This window comes from Erpetoichthys calabaricus, chromosome 14 (genome assembly GCF_900747795.2).
Source record: "Erpetoichthys calabaricus chromosome 14, fErpCal1.3, whole genome shotgun sequence".
NCBI lineage: Eukaryota > Metazoa > Chordata > Cladistia > Polypteriformes > Polypteridae > Erpetoichthys > Erpetoichthys calabaricus.
The window spans coordinates 42,771,610-42,791,750 of record NC_041407.2 but is presented as its reverse complement, the minus strand read 5'-3'; the positions used below and the strand labels follow the sequence as shown (position 1 = coordinate 42,791,750).

The following is a 20,141-nucleotide window of genomic DNA, read 5'->3' as shown; positions in this document are numbered from 1 at the left end:
GTCACGACGTGTGAAGTATAAACCCAGCCTTACAGAACATGCCTTGACTCTCTCCCTTCCAGCTCAAGGATGCATCATTACACCCCTCTGCTGAGCTATGATTGCCGCTAGTGTCTCTGCTCCTAGCTTTGTCTGCAGTCGCTGCACTTCCCTAGGCACTTACAGCCCTAACAGAGCTGGAGCTGGCATTCTATCAGCTATACCCATAAACTTGACTCAGGCGCGGCAGAGAGTGGCAGCCTTTTCAGCAGCTTCGTGTACGACTTTATTTTTCTACCTTTTATTTTTCTCTTTATTATTTTTTTATTGATCACTCCTATTACTTTCTTTTATGTGGATTCGTTCCCTGGACACTTTTACTTTTACAACGTGGACATGGATTTTTACACGCTGAGACTCGTCTATTCAAGTAGTCAACTTCAAGAGCTGAGAACAAATGCCAGTGTCAGTGTGGTTCCCTATTTACCCGACAAGGCAGTGGCAGACCGTCAGGGCCTGCAAGGCCTTCTCTGCTGGCCTAAAAAAATATCTGAATCACAAACTGATTTTAATTATATTTTTCCCATGAATACTTATTAAATAATTCCAAATAGTCTGTCCGCTTCCTTTCATAGCTTTTCCGATGGTTGTGCTGCTTCCAGACATGTATTTTCGTATTAAAGCATTTAACCAATCACATTTCAGCCATCATTTGTTGCCAGACAGGGTCAAAGTCAAAGAAGTCTGCCCGGGAGGCCTTCACAATCTGTTCTGCAGGCCCTCTAACACAAAATAAATGTCGATTAAACTGTTGCTTCAACCAATCAGATTTTGAGTTGGTTTCACTAGGGCCCTCTAACAGGCGTACGGCAACGTCACCGTATTCAGACCCATTGATTGGATAGGATGGTGTAATTTAAAAATCTGAATGAGAGCATCATGGGGCATTGGTATGTTTGGCGGTGAGCATTCGCGTGTCCACTGCTTCTGTCGAGCGGACATTTTCCGCCCTAAAGTGAATTAAAACTTATGCCAGAAATACAACAGGGCATGTTCGACTTTCAGCATTAGCTTCGATGGCAATAGAAAGGGACTTCGTGATGGAACTGAAGCGCACGGATAATCTGTACGACAGAGTAATTGAACTGTTTTTGAGGAAAGAGAGGAGGATGGATTTTGTTTACAAATAATCCGAATTTTTGGTGAGTAAAATGTTGCGATTTTCCTAAATAATATTGCAAGTTTATGAGTTATTATTGATATTTTTTATGTGTGTCGCGGGCTGTAGCTGCAGTAGAAAGGAACTTGTTCACCCCTGGTTTGTCTATTCAATAAAGGCATTTATTGTGGCTACAGGAGTTACCTATCTGCGATGCAATGGCTCTTTATACTGTATTTCTGCATATTAAGATGGTTTTTATAACCATAAATTAGTTTTTGAGGGGCAGATTGATTCAGACGGAGCACTACTGAAGGCCTAGGTGTGAAATGCACGGTCCACCACTGTGACGAGGTAAGAAGGCGGTATCGTGGCAGCAGAGCTGGCACTAAGCTAAAAATGAAGCGGCTTGCGAGAAAGTGGCGTTTTAAGCCTTCTGTGATCCTGAGAAATGTGAACTCAATATCAAATAAGATCGACAAACTGGCTGTGCTGGTGAAAAATGTCAGAACCTACAGAGAATGAAGTTTGTTGTGCTTTTGCGAAACATGGCTAAGTACCACCATCCCAGATGCTAACGTGGAGCTACCCGGGTTTAGCTACCCGGGTCTCATGTCCAGTTAGAGTGGACAGAGAAGCAAGTACCTGCGGGAAGCACAAAGGAGGAGGACTCGCTCTCTATGTCAATACAAAGTGGTGTAACTCTGGACATGTAAACGTCAAAATCTCCACTTGCTGCAAAGACATCGAACTGCTGGCCGTAAGTTTGCGTCCCTATTACTTGCCCAGAGAGTTTGGACACGTCATTGTTGTTATTGTTTACATCCCTCCTCGGGCGGACGTGGAGATAGCAAGTGACATCATCCATTCTGCTGTTGCTAAGTTACAAACGCAGCACCCTGAGGTGCTTGTGCTAATCGCTGGAGATTTTAACCATGTGACACTGGACAAAACATTACCTGCCTTCTCCCAGTATATGGAGTTTAACACCCAGGGAAATAAAACTATTGACTTACTGTATGCAAACATTAAAGACGCATACAGCACCACCCCGTTGCCTGTGCTTGGGAAAGAAGATCATAACCTGGTTCTGCTTCAGCCTCACTGCAAACCAAGAGTGAGGGTCCTACCTACAACCACACGCTCATTCAGGAAGTGGTCCCCTGAGGCAGAGCAGGCTCTGAGGGACTGCTTTGGCACTACGGACTGGGATATCCTGCAGGGATCACATAGTGAGAACATTGAGGAGGTTGTTGACTACACTACTGACTACATCAACTTCTGTATGGACATTGTAGTTCCAGTAAGAACAGTACGCTGCTATGCTAACAACAAGCCATGGATTACAAGTGACATCAAGGGCCTTTTGAATCAGAAGAAAAGGGCTTTTAAAGGCGGTGATCAGCATGAGCTCAAGCGCGTGCAGAAGAAACTCAGAGTCCAGCTCAGGGCGGCGAAGGAGCAGTACAGGAGAAAGCTGGAGCAGAAGTTGCAGAATAACAGCATGAAGGAAGTGTGGGACGGGATGAAGATCATCACTGGCTGCAGCTCGAAGCAGGGTGCCACCATCGAGAGAGACGTGAACAGAGCAAACCTGATGAACAACTTCTTAAACAGGTTTGATCACCCTAACCCACTCTCACCTTGGAATACTACACCCTCCATCCATCCTTCTGCTGATACCAGCATAGGAGAGACATCCCCACCCACAATTACAGCAGCGCAGGTGAGCAAAGAGCTGAGGAGCCTTCGTGCCAGCAAAGCAGTGGGTCTAGATGGAGTATCACCACGACTGCTGAAGGTCTGTGCGCTGGAGCTGGGGAGTCCTCTACAGCGCATCTTCAACCTGAGCCTGGAACAGGGGAGAGTCCCAAGGCTTTGGAAAACATCTTGTATCACCCCAGTCCCAAAGGTATCACGTCCTAGTAAGCTGAACGACTTTCGGCCTGTCGCTCTGACGTCACATGTGATGAAGACCATGGAGAGGCTGCTGCTTCACCACCTGAGGCCACAGGTATGCCACGCCCTCGACCCTCTGCAGTTTGCATACCAGGAGAAGGTGGGAGTGGAGGATGCCATCATCTATATGCTACACCGATCCCTCTCCCACTTGGACAGAGGCAGTGGTGCTGTAAGAATTATGTTTCTAGACTTCTCTAGCACCTTCAATACCATCCAACCTTTGCTCCTTAGGGACAAGCTGACAGAAATGGGAATAGATTCATACCTAGTGGCATGGATCGTGGACTATCTTACAAACATACCTCAGTATGTGTGTCTCGGGAACTGCAGGTCTGACATTGTGGTCAGCAACACAGGAGCACCGCAGGGGACTATACTTTCTCCGGTCCTGTTCAGCCTATATACATCGGACTTACAATACAACTCGGAGTCCTGCCACGTGCAAATGTTCGCTGACGACACTGCTATCATGGGCTGCATCAGGAGTGGGCAGGAGGAGAAGTATAGGAACCTCATCAAGGACTTTGTTAAATGGTGCGACTCAAACCACCTACACCTGAACACCAGCAAAACCAAGGAGCTGGTGGTGGATTTTAGGAGGCCCAGGCCCCTCCTGGACCCCGTGATCATCAGAGGTGACTGTGTGCAGATGGTGCAGACCTATAAATACCTGGGAGTGCAGTTAGATGATAAATTGGACTGGACTGCCAAAACTGATTCTCTGTGCAAGAGAGGACAGAGCCGGCTATACTTCCTTAGAAGACTGGCGTCCTTCAACTTCTGCAATAAGATGCAGCAGATGTTCTATCAGACGGTTGTGGCGAGTGCCCTCTTCTACGCAGTGGTGCTGGGGAGGCAGCATAAAGAAGAAGGACGCCTCATGCCTGGACAAACTGCTGAGGAAGGCAGGCTCTATTGTAGGCATGGAGCTGGACAGTTTAACACCCGTGGCAGAGTAATGGGCACTGAGCAGGCTCCTATCAATTATAAAGAAACCACTGCATCCACTAAACAGTGTCATCTCCAGACAGAGGAGCAGCTTCAGCGACAGACTGCTGTCACTGTCCTGCTCCACTGACAGACTGAGGAGATCTTCAATTCCACCCAAGGGGGGGGGGGGGTAAACATTAACATCATTCAAAGTTATCTATTTTTATTTACATTTTTATTACTCTTTAATTTAATATCGTTTTTTTTTGTTGTTTTTTTTTGTATAAGTATGCTGCTGCTAGAGTATGTGAATTTCCCCTTGGGATTAATAAAGTATCTATCTATCTATCTATCTATCTATCTATCTATCTATCTATCTATCTATCTATCTATCTATCTATCTATCTATCTATCTATCTATCTATCTATCTATCTATCTATCTATCTATCAGTCCTCCACTCTGTCCTCCCATGTCCATGTTTACCCTAGCCAGAGGATAGGTGACCTCATTAACATGGTTTTCCTGCATCTTCACACCTGATCTCGAGCAACTCCATTCCAGGTAACAGGTGAAACTCTAACCATGTCTTTGCCTCTTTTTGCCTAGTAAGAGAAAACATCTTTTTGCTGCCTTCTTGGTTACAAACACAAGGGTTAACAGATCCCCTCTATTTCCTTTACTCAGGGGACCTATCCCATTGGTTAAAACCACAATCCATGTACACTTGAAATGTACCTTCAGGCATACCTGTTGATCTGGGTTCCGTACTGACTTTACTTCTTTCTTGTCTTTGCAGCTTCCTCCGCTGATCTTTCAAGAATCTCTCTGTCAGGTCCGCTGCTTCCTGGGCTAATGCTTATGCATCTCCATTGCAGTGGTGTTCTCCCCCACTTGTACAGCACCTGGATGCACTCTATGCAATTGGACTGGACCTCTCTACACAGGCTGTTCCTGACAAGACATGTTCTGTCCACCAAAAAAAAAAAATCTTCATCTGTGTTCCTCTCAAAAAACAAAACCTGTCTCTAACCATCGACCAATCCCACCACTGCCACCTTTTGTGAAACCCCATATAGTGGGAATTAGCACCAGCTACACTTTGGGCCATTGTAGTTCATGTACTGAACATAACAATGGTGAGATCAGAGAGACACAGACACAAAATTGTAAAGGTGAAGAAAAACAAGTGTTCTTCATTTATAAGTGCTGCAAACAAAAGTGATGAAAAAAATCCAAATTGAAATGATGTAGTATGTCATAATGATACACACATTGCAAAAATGTTTAAAAATTAGCAAAAGCAAATACTTACAAAAATACCGTCCTTTCCACTTAAGCCACTTAAAAATCAGGAAAGGAAAAGAAAAACAAGTTTCAGTTCCTGTTCAAAAATAAAAAGAAATATATCCTATTCCTACTACCAAAACTGAATAATCAAGAAGAAAGGAAAACTACATACAAAAACAAATGTCCTTCCCTCTTCTCCACTGAACAATCAGGAAAAATAAATCATATACTATTTACAGTAAAGAAAGTCCCCTTATCTGTATGCATGGGCTTTAACTCGCTCAAAACTCTACCTTTACTCTGTGATTTGGTCTGAAGGTTTGTCTGACAAACAGCCTAGTGAAAAGATGACCTCTAGTGTCAATTCTTCCTCCTCCAGGAACTCTCCTATTTATTTTAACATTAGCCTGGGACTTTGCTAAACTTGTATGTTTGGCTTCTTTTTAACAAGGCAATGCAACGCTTGCTTTGGCTCCTTTCTCTTTTCCAACAGCGGAAGAGTGTGATAGGTGGCAGACCTCACCTGATAAGATGCTGTCCATTCCTGTCCACAACGCTACATAAATCAGGCATGTGTGCATCAGATAGGCAAGACCCAAACTATTGAGAAGCCATGACTCCTTCCAGAGATAAGACACACATTCCCCTCTATCAAGGTAAGCGTGCCCATGATATCTAGGCTATTTAAAAAAACACAGATAAGGCTATAAATCGCTATGCTGCTCTACTGTAACAAGTGCTGATTTTGACTTTCTGAGGCACGCTGAACCACAGGTAGCAATAGAACAAGACTTTCAACTAAATGTACTGATCAGAACAATCAAAGAAGATTGGCCAAAGTTTCCTAAAAAGTCCTCAAATATAATTTTAGAATATTGAAATTACAGAGATGAAATATCTCAGGCAGAAGGCATATTTTTAAAGGGAGAGAAAATAATTGTTCCCCAGGCTGTATGAAAGGAGATGCTTCAGTACAGGCCACACAGGTATAGAAAAATGTAAGCATAGAGCAATAAACATATTTTTCTGGCCCAGCATGAGTCAGCAAATAGAGACCATGATTAACAAAAGCAGCATATGCCAAGAACACTGTAATCAACATGCCAAGTATCCAATAATCCCTTACTCAGTGCCAGGGAGATCTTGGCAGACAGTTGCCACTGACTAGTTTGTATGGTAGGAGGACGATTATGTCATATGTGTTGACTACTGTATTACAGCAGGTTCTTTGACTTAGACATACTTAAAAGTACAGACTCAACAGCAGACATCCAGAAACTTAAAACAGTTTGTGAGGCAGGGCATCGCAGTAACTGTCATTAGTGAAAATGGGTCTTTCACAGTTCAAAAAAAGTTGAGCATTTTGCTAGTGCTTGGTGTTTCAGTCACATAACTAAAAGTCTGCATTACCCCCATAGCAATTGTTTGGCTGAAATGAGAGTCCAAACTGCCAAAAATCTCATGACCAAAGCACACATGGAACAATGAGCTCCATACTTAAGTTTGCTTGAGTATTGGTCCTCCCAGTTGACAACTTTAAATCACCAGCATGGCTGTTGATAAGTTGAAGGCTGTGATCCATCCTTCCCAGTACAGTTAGTCAGCTGCAACCACAGGTACCAAACCTAAACCTGGTACAGCCTCGGAGAAAAGAATGTCAGGGGCATCAGGAAGAACACTATACAGAGGTGCCAGACTTTTGCAACCCTTGCCTAGTGGCTGTGCAGTCAGGTACCAGCAAGGTGATTGCCTTTGGAAACCAGCCACTGTTCTTAAGCCTGCAAGCACTGACAGATTTTATTATATTCGCAACTCAGAAGGTCATACCTACCAACGTAATCAGCAGCATCTCTTGCACACAAAAGAATATCCTGTTGCAGATAATATGCAAATTGAGCAGTGTGCAACTGAGAAAAATGAAGATCAGTCAATTTCAGCTTCATCGGAAAGCCACACAATGAACCTAGTGTAGATGCCACATGAGCTAGACTGGCATCCCGGCCAGGAGAGGGGATGGTTCCTTACCCGGACTGGAGACTACTAATAAGCAGATAAAAATCCCGGCTGGGAAGAAAGGAGGGATCAGACCCAGAAGGAAGGACCAAAAGGGATGGACAGACATCCTACTGGGACAGAAAGACATCGTTGGAGGCTTTTTATCCCCTCAGCATGCTAGATGGGAGGAACCCTGGATGTCAGTGCCCAGTAGAAAACCAGAAAGGCATGCCGGGAGATGCAGTCCGGCAGAGCAGACGTGCTGGAGTCACAGGGGGCCACAAGTGGACGCAGCAGTGAGACAAGTTTCCGGCTTCCATCGGGCACTGGAAGTACTCCCGGGTCTGTAATAAAAGGTACCACACTCCCTTATTCAGGCAAGTCGGAGCTGGGAGGTATTGGAGCAACGCTTGAGTAGAGGAGGGTAGTGTGGTAGGAAGAAGTATTGTGGAGAGAAAACCTGTGGTTTGTGCTTGTGGTGACATATTTGAGAGGATTTGATTAATAAATCAACCTTAATTTGAACCCGGGACTGTGCTTGTGTGTTCGTTTTGGGGTTTGGGCTATTGACACCCCTTTTAAATACCCATTTATTATATAAAATATATACATTAATTGTATTGTAAGCCTGCTGTAAGGATCATTGTTACAACATGTTGATACCTATATTATCAGTTATTTTTGGAGTATACTGAGAACATTCCGATTAGGTACTTATGTGGCAATGCCATGCAGCTGATTATAATATGTTAATGGTAATAATAATAGAAATAATTTTTTTTGGAAAAGGGGAGATGTAATGTTTACAATGTTTGATATCACAAGATTTATAAGAAATGCATAAGTTCGTATATATATGTGTGATGTGTGAGTCGCTGCCTTGCACCCAGAAGTCGAGGCAGAGTCTAAGGACTTCAGGAAAACCAGCTTTATTCAACTTGAAACAAGAACAGCAAGGTTAATTATTGCAGCTACTACTCTACTGCACACAGACACAGCAAACAGGAATGGTCAGGGCCAGGTCAGGGGCCAATTTATAATGTTCCCTGTATCACCCATTGCGTGACAGATGCGTTGCATGCGGAGGCAGTGATCTTGAAGTTGCCTCTGTGATGCTGTAGACCTGCGAGGTGCCATTGAACCTGCGGTTGCCTTGGTGATGGACAAACAGCCCTCAGCAGATGCATCAATTGTGTTTTCGGCGGGATCTCAAAAGGGGTCAGTCACCCGGGTAAACTGCCACCCCCACAAGTAGTACCAGAGAGCCTCTACTGACCACTTAATCACTAAATATTCCTTCTCTATGGTTGAGTAATTGTGCTTACTAAGAGGCAGTTTCCTGCTGAGAAATGTGATGTCGTGTACTTCCCCCTCGAAACATTGAGAAAGCACCACCCCTAAACTGAAAACACTTGCATCCGCCTGTAGAACAAATTCCTTCAAAAATCCCTGATTCTGCAGAACCGGGTGTTGTGGGGTACAATATATGTACATTTTGGTTTATATTTCCATATGCCGTTGATGGGTGATGTAAGGAACATTATAAATGCAAGAGCACAGTAGTGCTGGCCGGTATGACCAAAATTCTATATCACGGTATTTTTCAAAATTATACTGGTTTCACAGTATTTGACGGTATTTTTTTTTCCCATGCATGACTAGATGTTAACCACATTTTCCACTGCAATTACTACAGTAGACTAGCTAAGAATAACCTATTCCACTGTCATGAGAATTGTACATTGTACAAAAAAACATCATTTTAATGTGCACATAAGTATTAATACAGGTTTGCATGGCCCCATAAAGTGATAGTTTTCAAGGGGGTGGCACTAATGAAGAGAAGAAATCACATTGCATGAATGTTGCAGTCAAAATATAGAACCTTTTTATTGAATAAATTATGCAAACAACTTAAACTATAATTTTGACAACATATTTTCAACCATCCAAAAAGGCATTTAAAATCAGTAAAATATCCAGAGGTGCTTGTCAAAACTTGTATTGCACTGAACATGTCTTAGAAAAGGAATAAAGAGTAAATACTTTTTGTAAACGAACTACACTTTCTGTAAATGTTAACAATCTCTGTCCACTGACACGTTAAAGTGACTTTTTAAACAACTTTACCATCATTAAACTGCATAATATTTAAACTAATAAATAATTACAATAAAATAAATAACAGTGCAACTTCCAGTAATAATACAATTACTTCAAGGCTTCAAGCCCAGGTACATCACACAGTATTCACCAAATGTAAATAAAATACAATAAAACAAGTGCAACTTGGTGATGACATCTTTACCAACTGAACCATCATGTTGCAAATTGCATTAATATGGACCTTGCTTCAAGTTAAGCTATATACATAAATAATAAAACTGCAACTTGCATTTCTAATGCTATTTGTGGTATAGCAGGTCCGTGGCTTCAAAATAAAATATAGCCAGTTTTTAAATCCAGTTAGCCGTGTCCGTCTCCGTGGGCGCGATTGCATGACCACGGGGAATTGATGAGGTAATTGGGTGCGATCATTCTCAATTGCTTCATTGGCTTCCTAAGGCGTGTGATTAAGGCGCTGCGTCCACTGAGACGTATATTTATGGGCCGGAAGGATAGGGGGAAGGAAAAAAGAAAAGATAGAACAGAAGGAGGTTAAAGAAGGGAAAAGAATTCACTGTCTTAATCTTCTTTATTTATTTATCTGGTTTGTACAATGCTATATACTGTATACGCTGCCGTTCTTTATTATATTCTGTAAGTGCCGTGAGCATGGGAAAGGTGCTATATAAATAAAATGTATTATTATTATTTATTATAAAAGGCAGTCATGGGAGACAAACCAGCCACCAGGAAGGAGAAGGCAGCACGAGCTGGGGCTCTGTGAGGGAGCGCAGGCTGAGGCGCTCTAGGGGCTGGTTCATCCCACTGACTAAGCGTATAGAGTGGGGTGAGCGAGATGTAAGGCAATAATAATAATAATTCATTTTATTTATAAGGCACTTTATGTTAGTAGTAAATCTCAAAGTCCTACATAAAAATATATAACAAAGACAAAACAAGATAAAAACAGAAGTAAAACAACAATAAATAGTGGCATTCTTGTTAATATACTTTCCAAAATAAAAAAGTCTTTAGCTGTTTTTTAAAACAGCCCACAATCTGCTGTGTTCTCAAGTTCTCTGGTAGGGCATTCCAGAGCCGTGGAGCAGCGACTGCAAAGGCCTCCCAATGGATCCGAGGAGCGACTGAGTGAGCACAAAGGAAGACGGGAGGTGAACCGACCTCAGACGGTCTGGCTGCACAGTGTGGCGGCAGCCAAGATGGGGGTTGTTAGAAAGGAGTTCGTGCTGCAGAGGCTCTGCCAGCAACACCAGTGATGGGTGAGCCGGGGAGAAAGAAGGTGCTGGGCTGCGATCGGGTGAGGAGTGAGACTACATTTTCACGTCTATTTTAACAGATTTATTTATTATGGATTTTAACCCAGTGGCGGTGGTGCTGTAAGAATTATGTTTCTGGACTTCTCTAGCGCCTTCAACACAATCCAGCCTCTGCTCCTTAGGGACAAGCTGACAGAGATGGGAGTAGGTTCATACCTGGTGGCATGGATCGTGGACTATCTTAAAGACAGACCTCAGTATGTGCGTCTCGGAAACTGCACGTCTGACATTGTGGTCAGCAACACAGGAGCGCCACAGGGGACTGTACTTTCTCCGGTCCTGTTCAGCCTATATACATCGGACTTCCAATACAACTCGGAGTCCTGCCACGTGCAAAAGTTCGCTGACGACACTGCTATCGTGGGCTGTATCAGGAATGGGCAGGAGGAGGAGTATAGGGACCTAATCAAGGACTTTGTTAAATGGTGCGACTCAAACCACCTACACCTGAACACCAGCAAAACCAAGGAGCTGGTGGTGGATTTTAGGAGGACCAGACCCCTCATGGACCCCGTGATCATCAGAGGTGACTGTGTGCAAATGGTGCAGACCTATAAATACCTGGGAGTGCAACTGGATGATAAATTAGACTGGACTGCCAATACTGATGCTCTGTGTAAGAAAGGACAGAGCCGATTATACTTCCTTAGAAAGCTGGCGTCCTTCAACATCTGCAATAAGATGCTGCAGATTTTCTATCAGACGGTTGTGGCGAGCACCCTCTTCCATGCGGTGGTGTGCTGGGGAGGCAGCATTAAGAAGAAGGATGCCTCACGCCTTGACAAACTGGTGAGGAAGGCAGGCTCTATTGTTCGCATGGAGCTGGACAGTCTGACATCCGTGGCACAGTGACGGGCGCTCAAAAGGCTCCTATCAATTATTGAGAATCCACTGCATCCACTAAACAATGTCATCTCCAGACAGAAGAGCAGCTTCAGCGACAGACTGCTGTCAATATCCTGCTCCACTGACAGACTGAGGAGATCGTTCCTCCCCCACACTATACGACTTTTCAATTCTACCCGGGGGGGTAAACATTAACATTATATAAAGTTATTGTCTGTTTTTTCCTGCATTGTTATCAATCTTTAATTCAATATTGTTTTTGTATCAGTATGCTGCTGCTGGAGTATGTGAATTTCCCTTTGGGATTAATAAAGTATCTATCTATCTATCTATCTATCTATCTATCTATCTATCTATCTATCTATCTATCTATCTATCTATCTATCTATCTATCTATCTATCTATCTATCTATCTATCTATCTAACCCCACGTTTCACTGGTTTTATGGATTTTCTATTTATTTGGGTACTGTATTTTTTTGAACAATGCACAATGGACACTTGGTTTTACTTTTGACTGTTTTTAATAAAAGCATTTGAGCACTTTCCACCATCCCCTGGCTTCAGTGAGATTTCTCAGCTCATCTCGGTCATAACTATCGACAGTGTCAGTTCAACAGACTCCCATGTGGAAAGAGGGAGTCTGTAGGAGACCAGCATCGTCACACTATTACACAGTACCCAGGTACATTACACAGTATTCAAGTATTGGGGAAAAAAAAGTGCTACTTGGCTTGCAGTATTATCCAGTACTAAAGAAACAGCAGTCACATATTTGAAAATAATAATGTTCCACATCCAACCAAGTATCTCCAGACAACAAACATGACTCCCTTTTTCGGCAAAGGTTCTTCTGTGTCATCATGTTCAACTTTATCGTCTGCTTTAGCTTCAGAATGTTCTCTGTCCATTTTCACTGCGCAATACCTCCACTAACGCATGTACTCCACACGTGTTTGGCGGTGGAGCAGTGAAAAAGGTTCCCCCCCTTATACAGTTTCCCACTGTGCCACGTACCGAATGTTGTTTAGGCTATTTAAACTGGTGTCGCGGTATAAGAAAAACTCATATCATAACAAAAATAAAAAATGGTTTTCGGTATGCACCGGTATACCTCCCAGCACTACAGCACAGTATTACTTAGCCACTAACCTGGTCATGACCCTGCCTGATTGCTGTGTCTCTGTATAGCAGAACGCTAGATCCCGCTACAATAAATAACTGTGCTGTCCCTCTTTCACGCTGAATAAAAGCTGGTTTTGCTAAGTACTGAGACTCAGCCTCGTGTTTTAGGGTACATGACAGGGACTCGCACTTTTCCATCAGTCCTATTTTCTATTATTCTTTGTTCCAGTGGTATTATTATTATTCCTGTAATAAATACCATGCTGCTTTTAACTTTCTATGCTTTGTCTTAATGTCTAGAGTGATTGAAGTAATAAGTTAGATTTCTTTGAGCACCTGGTGCAGCTGGAGGTTTGCCATTACCTCTGTGCTGCGAGGTTTATTAAGGCTGCGAGTGAGAGCTCCACTCAATAGTAGGGAACAGTATGTAAAGTAAGGCATTCTTGGCTGATAAATGGCCTATAGTCAAGGATGCTGAGCCTCTGTATGTTTAAATGTATTCTTGTAGACCAAAAGTAATATTTAGGTCTGAGATATCATTAAAACATCGTATGTTGTTTGTGCCGATAATAAGTAAGTCTCTTGAAGTGCTGAGAGAGTGACAGGCTGTGCTATTCATAAGGCACTTGTGTGGTTTAAAGTGCTAGAGATTAACCAACTGTGTGTTTGTCATTCATGGGGCACTGTTGAGTTTCTGTGTGTATGCATATAGCTATGTATGTGTGTGTTAATCTTTAAGTGCAACAGTAGAGCAATCCAGTAACAAACTTGACGAGTACACTTACCCTTGCAGAAAACAGGTAAAGGGTAAGTAGAGGGAAATATTACGATAATACACCGGGAATGAGGATAAAGCGGCTTTTAAGTCTTAGAAGGCTGTATCACAGGCATTGGTCCAGACAATACTAAGATTCATTCTGCCCTTTTGTCATGTCAGTGAAGGGGCAGCCCAATGCACAAAATTGGAAATGAACCACCTGTAATACCCAGTGAGCCCGAGGAAGGCCCAATACTGCCTCTGTGTTTTGGGATGTGGATACACGAGCACCTCCCCCATCTTGTCCATATGAGGCTTGAGGAGATCCCTCCCCAGGAAATAACCAAATAATGGGTTTCCGACATACCCAGCCTGCACTTCTTAGGGTTAGCAGTTAACTCCGTTAGCCTCAAACAGTCAAGCGAGATCTCCAGTCATTACTGAAATGGACCACATCGTTGAGATATGCTCCCATGTACTTGGAATGGGAATGCAGGATCTGAACAATTATCCATTGAAAAGTCAACAGGGCCCCAATGAGACCGAAAGAGAGCCTGGTGAACATGATCAGCCTAACTGGGGTGAACTAATGCGTTTTTCTCACAACTGGATTCCTCCAGGGGCACCTACCAGTACCCTTTCATGAGATCCAGGGTGGAGATATACGAGACTTGCCCAAGTTTCTCCAACAAGTCATCTATACGTGGCATTGGTATGCATCAAACTTGGAAATCTTGTTTAAGTGTCAGAAATCTATACAAAACCAGGCTTGGCCATCCAGTTTTGAGACCAGAACAACTGGGCTCTGCCACTTGCTTTTGCGGATAACTAAAATTTGAGCATTTGTTGCACCTCCTTGTGTATCATCTTCCTTATTGCCTCTGGCAGGCAATGCAATGGCACATGTACAGTAAAACCAGGTGCAGTTACAATACAAGGCTGAAAAAACATCAGAGTTCCTTGTGATTAGTGTCAGCAACTCTGCCTTCTGTGCATCCATCAAGTCATCACCAATAGCTGCTACATGACCAGGGCCTCATGTGGTTCAGCAGTCTGTTATAGCATGATGAGAACGGTTACAGAATAAAAGCAGAAGCTTGAACTTATTGATACCTTAATTAATATAACAGTGCTGTCTCTGATTGGTTAAAAGACAGAGGTTTTCAACATAGAGCAAACCAGCCTAATTTAAAGTCTTTCTCCATTATGTATTGTTCTTCAATATCTCTTAGTTTAGATATTATCCTTGAAATCTCCATGTATGTGACAACTGTCCAGTTTTATTGATTACAGAACATCTGCTGATCTCTTTATCATAACATTTGGTGTATTAGATTCTAGATACATTCTTGTCTTTGTTTTTCACTTGACCTTTATTTGGTTTCCTGATATGTTTGAACAGGATTCTTAAATTTATTAATCACTTTATACTTCTAAGATGTATGCTATATTTTAATATGGAAAGCATATTAAAAACATGTTATCCTAAATGACTATGTGATCCCTAAGTCTAATTTTTCTTACACAGTGGCCACACTTCATTATACCTCAACCTGAACACAGGAGCTGCTCAAGGGCTGTTTTTTTATTCTTCTGCTATTGTCCTTCAATATGTAAATAGTTGAGGACAGAATTAACTAATTAATCCACCCAGAGCAGGTCCCTTTCAAATGAATGAAAGAACAAAAGAAACATGAAATGACAAACTAGAATTATTTATTACTGTCTGTTGTAAATACATATTATTAACGATTGCTATGGGGGAACCTTACAATAAACAACATTAAAAGAGTGAAAACACACAAGAAAACCACACATTAACCAAATTATATACTAAGTTATATACTAGTATTAATAAGGAATACAAGTTATATCAAAATAAAGCAAAATATACTTATGTGAAAAGGAAAATAAAAAGTGATTTAAAAAATAATGAGCAAAAAATTATATTTAGAAGCTGAGCTTAAAGCCACATTTACCAGATAATCAGAAAAATAGCAATATTTAAAAACAACAAAATTACAAGTAGTATAAAATTTTTTTATAAAATAATTTTAAGTAATTGCTTAAAAGTAGAAGTCGAAAAAACTAAAAAGAAAAACAAACAATAAGTATGTCAACTGCATAACAAATGAAAATAACTGCTTTTCAAATGTCTTTAAGCTCTTCTAACCATCACAATGTTACCTTACCAAATGACCAAGCAACAAGCTCAAGCTCTTTTCCACTTCCTGCTGGTACTACCCCTTAAATGTAACCAACTGGTCTCTCCTAAATTGAATGAGTTCCAACCTGATATACATATGACTATAAGGCTGCACATGACATTGTCAAATGTGCTGATGATACTGCGGTGGTGGGACTGATCTTTACAATGAGCAGGCTTACTTGAATGAAGTGCAGTCTTTCATACAGGTGACAGGACAACAGACTTCTTTTAAATCCCAGCAAGACAAAGAAGCTGATTATGGAATTTGGGAGAAAACAGTAGAGGAACTACCACCCTCTCTGTTTTAACATCCAGGTGGAGAGGGTGAATAGTTTCAAATATGTGTGTGCACATCACAGAGGACCTAACCTGGTCCAAGCACATCGACATCTAGATCAAGGCACCTCAGAGATTTTAGGTTACCCTTCTAGTTACTAAAAACCTATTTTTGCGTTATTGCCCAGTTTGATAGCAGCGCTCATCAGGACCACAGGGTTCTGTAGGGAGTGGTATGGTCAGCTGAACGCATGATTTGGTGTACCCTGTCCCACTTCCAGGACATCCATACCAAGAAATGTCAGACCAGAGCAAAGTAATTTATTAAAGATACCAGCCATGTTAACAATGACCTTTTTCCTGTGCAGCGGTCAAGGAAATGCTACTGCAGTCATGGACAGAGAAGGAACTTTTTTCCACAGTCCATCCACATCCTAAATGAAGAGTGCCTACGGCTGCATGAAGTTAATTCACTTATATTATGTTATTTAAGCATGTAATTATCATATATTTGTATAATTTTAACACACTGCATATTATTGCTAATGATTTTTACAGATATTTATAAAGCTGTTTATTGTCCTTTTATACTCTACTTAATAGCACAGTCTCTGAGTTTAGCAACTAATTTCACTACATACAGGTATTGTTTTGTGTGTATGATTGTATTTGACAAATCAAATTTAATTTGATTTCATTATTTGCATGTTCCCCACTGACTAGTGACAGTAGCACAGTACCAAGAACAGACAATGTACACATGTTAAAATCACATACATGAGGTCTGCTCATGCAGAGACTGTTGTGTTCTTAATGCTCTGTAGATAAAAACTCTCTATGAAAGTGTTGGTTCAAGAGCTAATGTTCTTGTACTTTCTGGAAGAATGGTGGAAAGAGACAAATTGCAAATGTATTTATGGTTTATATAGTTACAAGAAAGAAGTTTGTACACCATTTGAATTGCTTGGATTTCAGCATTAATTACTTCATCTAATTGATAATAATAGACAAACACAATCTTCTTAAATTATTAACACATAAACAAGTATATCTTTAAGATAACAATTTCTCCAACACCTAACTAAATACCCGACCATGAATGCCCTCATCACTGCTCTCAAGTGACATTGCACAACCACATACGTTAAGTGCTCAGGACCGTCCGCTAAATGTCAAAAGTCCCAGACAGGATGAATCTCCACCCCAGAGCCTGTGCTGCAAGACAGAACCTTTGGTCTGACCTAAGAAGAAGCACACAACCCCTCCCTGCTGTTACCAATGCAAGTCAGTTGGGCCATACCATCCCTAACTCTCCCCACTTTGGTGAGCCAATAGAATGCAGTTGGGTGGGGTGCAAGGACAAAGGTATTGTTTTCACTGCCAATCCTCTTTCCTTTCCCTGCACTGAGGTGGTTGTAATAAATGAGCATATGGTACCGCTCTGACAATAGCATTTGAATCATATGCTTATTGCTCGCTGTTACGTCCTTCCATGACAGTGGGAATCAAGATCGACCAGTCTAACCTGTATCCACAGGAAAACTTGATGTTACAGGCCCACCTCTTATATAATCACTTACCAATGGGTAACTCATAAGATCAGGGAGGCTGTCATGTGCAATCCACCTTATAATGTGATACTGGGGCGAGATTGGTAAGAAATTAAAACCAGAGAAGAATAAACCAACATGGATAAAGCACTGGGCCTTGTTAGAGATGGTGAAATGCTGTCTCAAGCTATTTCCACATCATGCTGTCATCGGGCCGTAGAGTAGGATCGCGTGTTCACCCAGTATGACAAGGATGATGTAACACCTTCTCATACAGCTGTTCCCACATGGACAGAACATGAGACTTTGTGGAGCATCCTTCAGCCCTCTGATGTCGCCCCAGATTCACTCTCACAATTACATTTTCAGTTTAGGCAAAGTCCAGCTTCATTCAACAGAGAACATTGGAACGATGATTCCCTTAAGTTTGTCAAAACTGTATTTGTTCTGATTGATGGACAGTGTACATCATATCCAATACCACTGGGCCTACACTTTCTGCTTAATAATAACTTGTTGAATCGTAAGGCTGACCATAAGGGTAAGGTGAGATCACTGTTGATAGTTCTGTGAACTCACCAGCGGCAAGTTGGTGAATTGGCACACACTCATCTCCTAGGTGCCCACCTGGGAATCAAGAAGACATTAGAACAGATTAAATTCAGATTTTATTTGCTAGGACTTCATGAGGAGGTCTGCAGTTTTTGTACTTCCTATCCAGAATGTCAATTACGGCAGACTCCTTGGATGTACTGCACTCCTCTCATTCATTGATATTCCATTTAGGTGGATAGGGGTAAATATAGTTGGGCTCCTTTAACCCTCTGCACATGGTCATAAATATATTTTGGTGATAGTAACCTACACAAAGCTACACAATACCCAGTGGTTATTCCCTTGAGACTGACCAATTCCAAACATACCACACAGTAACTGGTAGAGGGCTTTGCACATGTAAGTATCCCTGAAGTTCTAATGGACCAAGGGATGCAAAGTTACTCCATATTAAGCAATGAAAAACCTCAAATTGGTGGCATAGTAGAGCAGTTTAATTAGACGGTCAAACAAATGCTGTGCAAGGTGGTCAGCAAGGATGTGAGGAACTGAGATCAGTTACTACCCCTTATACTATCTGCATACCTGGAGATTCCATATGTCTCCACTGGCTTTTCACCTTTTGAGCTGCTGTATAAGCAAAAGCCCCAGGGATTACAGGACATATTAAAAGAAGGTTGGGAGGAAGACTGAAAAAAGTCTGACTATCACCTCATTGAAACTGCCTTGTTTTCTGATATTATCAAACCCTGCTGTGCTCATTCATGAGAGTCATATGCTTTGTAATTGATTCATTTGTTGTCAGGTTTGTCCTTTTCCAAGTCACTTGATGTTTCTTTAGCTCTTTCAGAGGTAGGAGCGCAGGTCCTAAAGTGGCTCTTGGCTTTTTCGAATGTAGTTCAAAATGAAACCCTTTCAGTGGTAACGATTCAGGAGCTGATACAGGTGTCCTGAAAGGAATGCAACTCATGAGCGAACCTGCTTCTGGCCCCTGCCAAGGTATTGAAGCTGAGGTAGTCAGACATGGCTATTGTTAAAGTGTTACAGATTTCTTTGCAAGTTGCAGTGTGTGATAAGAATGGCTGATAAGTGAATGTTAAATAGGAAAGTATTGCAGGGTGTACATGTAAATCAAGGCTAATAATTTAGGAATTTCCAGTATTAACTTCTTCACCTATGTAAAAAGAACCCTTCAGGTTAAAGTGCCTTTCATGAGCACTTTTTCAGAATAAAATAAGCATTAAAATTTCCTCTCACTTGAATTAAAGGGCAGAGTTCAAACCATGACAAAAACAGCCCCAGACCATCATTCCTCTTCTTCTATACTTTACAGTTGGCACTCTGCATTGGCCCGTTAAACCCAGATTTATCCATCAGACTGCACAATAGTGAAACATGATTCACTCCAATAAATACATTTCCACTCTTCCAGAGTCCAATGGTGGTGTGCTTTACACCATTCAAGTCGACGCTTGGCATTGCACATTGTATATTGAAAGTCACTGAACTCCTCAGCACGATCTATTCTACTGCCAGTGTTTGTTTATGAAGATTGTAGGGCTGTTTGCTTTACTTTATAGACCCGTTAGCAATGGGTGTGGCTGGTATTGTTAAACCCACTAATTAGAAGGGGTGTCTACATACGGTATTGTGTATAAATCATTGACATCAGTAGTAACTTACCAAGTTGGATTTTAGGCTGGTTAAAATACTAGAAAAAATAATTACAGTTAAATGAGTAATATGTCACATGGAGTGAGGTTTTCAGTAGAGTCCCTACTGGAACTGGCTTAAACCATTACTTTATTTGATTCAAATATGTGTGAAATGTGAAGATGACACAAAGGTTAGGAAAACAAGTACTGAGGAAACAACAAAACATTTCAAAACATTTAAATGGCATTAAACATTGGACAAATACTTAAAAAATGAAGTGCAAAGAGTAATTATTTTTAAATGCAGACTATAGTAATGCTAATCAACATGCAACATGGCACCAGTGATCAGTAAGTATAACATTTTTTTCCTTGATACTTTTGTCTTACTTATATAAGTTCACAAACCAA

The 20,141-nt window shown here is 41.5% G+C and overlaps 1 protein-coding gene across 1 annotated transcript in view; it reads left to right on the top strand.

Annotated features, from left to right (window-relative positions):
- The window catches only part of macf1a (microtubule actin crosslinking factor 1a), a 976,441-nt gene that overhangs the window by 53,056 nt on the left and 903,244 nt on the right, over positions 1-20,141 (top strand). The gene's annotated exons all lie outside the window — the stretch shown is intronic.